The sequence below is a fragment of the Hipposideros armiger genome, unplaced genomic scaffold (genome assembly GCF_001890085.2).
Source record: "Hipposideros armiger isolate ML-2016 unplaced genomic scaffold, ASM189008v1 scaffold_360, whole genome shotgun sequence".
NCBI classification, from domain to species: Eukaryota; Metazoa; Chordata; class Mammalia; order Chiroptera; family Hipposideridae; genus Hipposideros; species Hipposideros armiger.
In genome coordinates, this window is record NW_017731710.1 from 1,096,085 (window position 1) to 1,103,740 (window position 7,656).

The 7,656-nt window shown below is 39.5% G+C and overlaps 1 protein-coding gene across 3 annotated transcripts in view; it reads right to left on the minus strand.

Annotated features, from left to right (window-relative positions):
- Positions 1 to 7,656, minus strand: part of AEBP2 (AE binding protein 2) — a 69,527-nt gene that overhangs the window by 49,999 nt on the left and 11,872 nt on the right. The window lies entirely within an intron of this gene.

Below are 7,656 nucleotides of genomic sequence, written 5' to 3' on the forward strand. Positions count from 1 at the left end.
CTATCTCAAGTAAGTTGGGAAATTTTGCTGTATTTTCCCTTCTAAATAAAAAAAGCAGAAGAGAAAAAATTGGGTGCAATAAAAACTTCTGATTTTACCAAAGCTGGAATAAAATGTCTTTTCCTGGCCCTCAATTTTTTTTTTTAACTAATCCCTATCCACCAAGAGACTGAAAATACCAATCAATCCCTTTTACTTTTTATTTACTAAACAAAGTATTACATATAAGTAATCCTTTTATTTGCCAAAAATTACATCAGTAATAAAATTCAGTAATTTTCAATGTTCAGAATTTCACATCTTAATAAAATCTAAACACGTTTGCTTTCATTTAAAATGCAATTCATGGGCCAGCAAAGTGGTGCGTTGGTTAAGAGTTGACTTGGGACACCAGCTCTGAGCAGCAGGGCCCCAGTTCAGATCCGATATTAGGGCCAGTGATGCTGCGCCCTCTACAGCTAAGATGGTGAACAGCAGCTCGACTTGCAGCTGGGCTGCTGTGAATCGCCAGCGACAGCGTAGGCAGCAGCCCCTGCTGCAGTGGGCTGCCATAAGCTACCGTGAGTGGCTGGCAGCCGGCGTTGAGTGGCCGGCAGCTGGCATGAGCTGCCAAGACCCACCGTGAGGCCGTCCAGTAGCTGGCGACCAATCTGCCTCACCCGGGAACAGTGCAATAATACCAACATGGGCCAGTGAAGCGACGTTCTCAACAACAAGACTGAAGAACAAAAGGACAGCAACTTGTCTGTTCCCCTTCCCCAGATTCCCCAACACTGTTCCCTCCCCCAATTCCCAATAAAATCTTTTTAAAAATTTTAAAAAGCAATTCACTTACTTTTTCAGTATTTTCCCAACAGAAAAATTACATGAAAGTAGCTTCAATTACAGAAGGTCAACGATAATAATGTTTTCAGATTAAATCATAAAAAACTATATAGCTACTTGGAATTTAAATACCAGTAAATTATGAGAATTATATTAAGAGGTATGCTTCTCTAACCCAAGTTTTTATTACAGAAAATTTGAAAGACACAGAGAAGTGTATATAAGTCTGAACTCAACAATTCACATTTTGTCCTACCGGCTACATATAATTTGTTTTTCTCAATCATCTGCAACTTGCAAACATGATACTTCAACCACAATTATTTCAGCACATACCTTCTAAAATTTAAGAGCATTCATTTATACCACTACAACCTTATTGGCTGACATCTTAACAAACTGAATTTTAACCTATTAAGTAAGCTTAATAATTAGTGTCTAACATCAAATGCACCTATTTAAAAAAGCTAGCAAAAATGATTTTGTAGGATGCTTCAGATATGAAAAATGGCCATTTTCCTTTAAAGGATAGTCACATGTTTAAGTTCATCCAGCTAACTACCTACCAGTCAATATATAGATTCTAAATTTCAACTCTAAAACTTAATTCTAAAACTTTGTACTCTCTATACAACTCTCAAATACAGGGCCAGCAGAGTGGCGCGCTGGTTAAGAGCTGGCTTGGGATGCCAGCTGAGCAGCAGGGCCCTGATTCGGATCCCACATGAGGGCCAGTGACACTGCCCTCTACAGCTAAGATGGTGAACAACAGCTCGACCTGGAGCTGGGATGCCATGAGTCGCTGATGATGGTGTAGGCTGCAGGGGGGCTGCAGTGGGCTGCCATAAGCTACAGTGAGTGGCTGGCAGCTGGCATGAGCTGCCAAGAGCGGCTGCGAGCAGCCGTCCAGCGGCCGGTGGACCTATCTGCCTCAGCTGGGAAGAGCACAATGATAATGCCTACATGGGCCAGTGAAGTGATGTCCTCCACAACTAGACTGAAGAACGAAAGGACAGCAACTTGTCTGTTCCCCTCCCCGATTCTGCAATAAAAATCTTTAAAAAAAAAAAAAAACACAAAAAAAAACCAAACTCTCAAATACAAATCAGCTCTTGAATATGAGATGAGTATTTATTCATAAACTGTCAGTTTGCAGAAATAAACTGTGGGTATGGTAGTTTTCACTATACTGAATCACAAATTTTTATTTAAGCCCTAGAAATTTCAAGTTTCATGAGGCCCTTAGCCATGAAATGGTTACTGACTCTTTTACAGGTTGTTTCATGTATTAAAACATTTGAACTGTACGCTCATACTTTCATATAACTCCAAAAGCAACTAAAATAGTAGCAGTTTTGAGTAAACAACCAAATCACACTCAATTTATAAACAGTATCAAGAAAACAGATAAATCTTAATGACCTATTGTGGTACAATCTCCAAAGTACAGTTAAGTTTAAAAAAACACACATAGAAGTGCAGGGTAGTTAAATTCCAATTTGCATACCTAAGTGGAAGAGAACGACAGATTTAGATGTAGCTGTCCTCTACAGGCAAAAGCTCTTTTGAAAGATCCACAAAACATTGTCAATGTTGGAGGGTGGAGTATGTGAGAAACTTTCACTATATTATATATATACACACATACCTTTATGTATCATTTTTAACCACAAAACTCTACTGCTTTTATTTAAAAGTCCAAAATTAGTTGAAAATGAAACCAAATCAATTTTCTTTAGATTGGACAAAGTAAAGCAAGATCAAGAGGCTCATATACTTGTGATACAACCAACTAGCAATATAGTCTATCTACATAGTGCTTAACATACTTTTGCTTATTAACTACCGCTGAAGAGGAACCGTCCCAGTCCAAATATCTATGAACACTAAAGCACTGTTTAATCAGTCTATGTGCAATATCACTCACTTAAAAAACAGTCCTTTATGTGGATAGATTCTCAGAAAAGGAAAATGTAATGCAGATATTAAGAGCATGAGCTCTGTCTACCATTTGCAGAGGAGGTGAGGAGCAGGTCCATGCTCTGGATGTTTGGTTGTTTTTTTTTTGTTTGGTTTTTTTTTTTAAGCTGAGCCATCCTGCCACCTGTTGGCAGCTCAGCGGCAGCTCAGCTCGGGCCAGGACTCGACCCGCTGTTGCTCAGAGCTCGCACTCTTGAGTGAGCTCTTAACCAACTGAGCCACTCGGCCGGCCCCTGCATGTTTTGAGAAGCACTCACACAGACACAGCATCTCCACAGGGCCTCCCATAGCCAGGCAGGGCCAGCTGGAGTCCTGCTTCACAGCCCTTCTTACACTCCCCAACTTCTAGGAAGTGTCCAATCTTAAGCCTGAAGGCTCCCTCCTGGCCCCAGATCCACCCTTGCTGTAATCTGAAGTCAACAATCCTGACGTAGGGGAGCACAGGAGGCAAGTTACAGGTGATTTCTGATTGTGACAGAGCCCTGAGCTAGATACAGATTTCATAGAAAGCAGTGTCCTTCTTCCTATAACAGTAAAATAACAAGATGATCAGAACTAAAAGGAGACAGTCCACCTGATCTTATTATATTGCTAGGATCATACATATATTAAAATTTTTCACTGAGTAGTTATTTCCGATGAACACTTACTGATTCTGTAAAATGTGAATAAAACCAGCCTGGTATTTGGAAGAAAACCTAAGCCAGAAAAAGCACTCCCACTATTCAGGTAGTCTCAATAATCTAAAGCAGTGCTTCTCAAACAAATGTGTATATGAATCACCTGGGATCTTATTAATTGCAGATTTATTCAGTGGGTTTGGGGAAGATCTTGTATTTTTAACAAGCATCTACTTCTTATATGTTGCCACTACATACATTTTAGGAAGCAAACTCTAAAAGATCTCTTTCACTATTATTACCCAACTGAGACTAACCAAAGTAGCTAAGGAAATGTCTCATAGAATGATAAATAAGCATCCACATACAGCCACACAAACATACCATGACAGCAGAAAATCCATAAATTTCAAACACACACACACACACACAAACACACACAGAGAGAGAGAGAGAGAGAGAGAGAGAGAGAGAGAAATGGCAATGCAATCTTTAGTACAGGACATGAGGTTATTTTTAACGTAACATTCCCTTTTCCTCTTTTCCATGGACATTGTTAAGAAACTATCTGGCAGACCAGAGTTTTCTACTACAACATCTAGAGTAATCACTGTACATGGATTTTATAAAAATGATTTCCTTTGGGAAACCAACTCATGTATACATACAAGAACAATCTTTTCTTTGAGAACTCAAATTACTTCCAAGCAAAATATCTACATGGTGGGCTTGACCCCAGTCGACAGGGATAACAACATTGAAAAGTGAAGATCTGTTTGCTGGATGACAAGATTCAGGAGCAGAGGAAGCAATACATGCATGCTTTGTTATCATGATGGAGAAGGACAAGACCATGGTTTCAATGTAACAGAACAAGAAGTCTGTCAATATGGTTTCAGATTCCACATTGCAAATAACTTTTAAGATATCATTTGTCAGGCCAGCCGAGTGGTGCGTTGGTTACGAGTTGGCTTGGGACACCAGCTCTGAGCAGTAGGGCCTCGGTTCGGATGCCACATGAGGGCCAGTGATGCTGTGCCCTCTACAGCTAAGATGGTGAACAACAGCTCGACCTGGAGCTGGGTTGCTGAGAGTCACCGGCAACGGTGTAGACTGCAGTGGGCTGCCGTAAGCTACCATGAATGGCCAGCAGTCAGCGTGAGTGGCGGCAGCTGGGGTGAACTGCCGTGAGTCGCCATGAGCAGCTGTCCAATGGCCAGTGAATGACTGCCTCACCTGGGAAGAGTGCATGTCCTCCACAACTAGACAAAAAAACAAAAGGACAGCAACTTGTCTGTTCCCCTTCCCCAATTCCCCAATGCTGTTCCCCTCCCCAATTCCCCAATAAAATCTTTAAAAAAAAAAGATATGAACGTATAATTTGAAATCAAGTATAGTTTACTCTTGTCACTCAAAAAAATTAAACTATAAGAATCTGCAATTCCTTATAAATACGACATTAACAAAGTTGCAGCTCTGCACCAGTGTTTCCCAACCCTAATTTAGGCCTCTACATGTCCATTCATATAAAATTAGATCTGCAAATCACAGACCTTATGCCTTACCCAATTAAACATCTTCCAAGAAGGCTCACAGTTAACTTGCTGCATGCTCTACTCTCCTAGGGGAGTAGCCACGTGGCTGGTTCCAAATTAAAGGGCTAACATGAAACAATTTAAATTTTACTGCTTAAGTTTGAGGGACTGGTCACTTTCACATTTGTGATATGAAGACAATTAAGATAATTAAGTAGTGGTATCTTTCAAACAAAATTTCCATACTAGTAATCCCTTTTTACAGTTCTTAATCAGTAAGAAATAAAGTATATCTGGAGTCTGAAAGACAAGCTCCCCATGTCTGGAAGTCAAATTTTCAAGACTAAGCAGCCAAAATGGTATAAGGAAATAAAATGAATGCTAACACTGGCATAAACTTGTATCATCCACAAACCCTACTTCAAATTTAAGTTAATCTAATAAAAACCTTTACTGTTCTGACTTTATAAATTAATGTTAAAATTTTAAACTTATAAAACAACTACTAACAAAATATCATTTTAGTCTGTCTCATGCATTGGGGTTCCATATAAAAATCCATCTGGGAAAAAAGTTGCACCCACTACTCAGTCTGCAAATTGTTTTCTCAACCACTGACCTCAAAACTGTCAAACTACTGACTATGAAATGGATAGTACTTTTACATTAAAAAGTTAGAAACCACTGACCTATCTTTTATATACAAAGTGACAGAAAGGACACAACCAGAAACTTAAAGAATGTAGTAGAAAAACAGGATGACCCTAGCATCTAACCACTTTCTTCAGGATCTGGAAGTTATTCATCGAGGTTCCTCCACAAAAGAACTTCCTTAATCTCTAATGTATCAAGGCTGTTTTACTTTTGTTCTATCAATGAAAAACAATCTTTAGGAAGTCTTCAGTTCATAGTTTATATGTTACTATAAAACAAATATTATACAAATCTAATGTTTTAAGAATGAAACATGGTCCTCCACATAAAAACAAGAAAAGTGGCATGAAATACAGTGGGACAAAAATTCTACTGGTCTAAGTACGGAATATTTAAGAGGGTCAGAGCAAGCATTATAAACTTATGTTTAGCTTTGAAGTTGGTAATAAGCTTTGGATATAAGTATACTCTACATAGTTTTCAAACGATTTATCAAACTAGATAAACAACATTATAACCACACACAGGGGATTCCTAATCTAATCATATAACAATATAAGCTATTACTTGGCTAAGGGGCGATGTTCCTTTCATCTATAAAAAAATTGCCACTCACAACTAGAAAGATTATGTCTCTCCCACATGTATAATCAAAATTATTAAAAGTTACAATTCAAAACAGTACAAAGCATTTAAGGGGAGCCTATATTTTTTTAAAGTATTAAATTGTATAGCAGATATAATACAACTTTAAGAGTAAAAGTCGCTGAGTTATCCATACCACTCCAGCCTCATTTGTTGGAAGGGACAATTATTTTGTGTCCTCCTTATTTTAGGCATTGACAAAGGGATTAAAAGCCAAAACTGAACCAGTTAAAAGAAACAGGTACTTCAAGAATACTATGAGCTGGCTGCTTGCCTGTTACATTTCATCACTTCTCTTAAGAAAAAGGAGGATTATGCAACGTAATACATCAAAATTTGTATCACAAACAAAAGGCACCCTATTTAAATCTGACTTTCCATTCTTTATCATAACAGCTAACACCTAGTATTTCCTGTATGCCCTGCAAAGTTCTATATGCTTGTGTCAGGTTGTACTTTCCAAAGATGGCCACACCAAAGTACACCTTCCCACATCACCCTCTTCTTACAATGTTCATCAGGGAGGGGGATGAGGATGGGGGTCCTATATTACTTCCCAATGAATCTGAGCAGGCCTGAGACTGCTGCAGAAGTGATACTGCCAGGCATCTAAGACTGTCCTAAAGGCAATACAGCTTTTGCATGGCTTTTTCTCAGACACACAGCTTGGAAGCCCTGAAATACCATGGAAAGAAATCTGACTCCTCTTAAGCCACCATGCTGAAGAGATCCTGTGAAGAAAGTACAGAGCTAGAGAGATGCCTGGAGCCCCAGCTGTTCTAGCTCCCAGCTGTTTGGGTCTTCTCAGTCCAGGCACCACATATGTGGATACATGCATGAGTTTTCTAGTGATTGCAGTCTCCAGCCTTTAAACTGCTCCAGGATGACACCAAGTAGAGCAGGAATGACCTAACCCTGCCAAGCCCTGCTCAGATCGTAGATTTGTAAGCAAATAATTGTTTTAAACCATTAAATGTTGAAGTGGATTCTCATAGTCATAGTAACTGGAACGAATGCTTGACATGTATTAACTCATTTAATGCTTACAACAACCATACGAGGTTAAGTACTATAGCCTCATCTTACAGATAAGAGAGACAGACAATTATGTGGCTTGCGCAAAATCACAGAAGTACAAAACACTAATGCCAAACAATTTAATTGTCACATTTATACAGGTTAAATTACTGATTTTAAAAACACTGAAATGGGGCCAGCCGAGTAGTGCGATGGTTAAGAACTGGCTTGGGACGCCAGAGGGCCCCGGTTCGGATCCCACATATGAGGGCCAGTGACACTGCCCACTACAGCTAAGATGCTAAACAACAGCTCAACCTGGAGCTGGGTTGCTGTGAGTCGCCGGCGACGGCGTAGGCTGCAGCCCCTGTGGCAGTGGG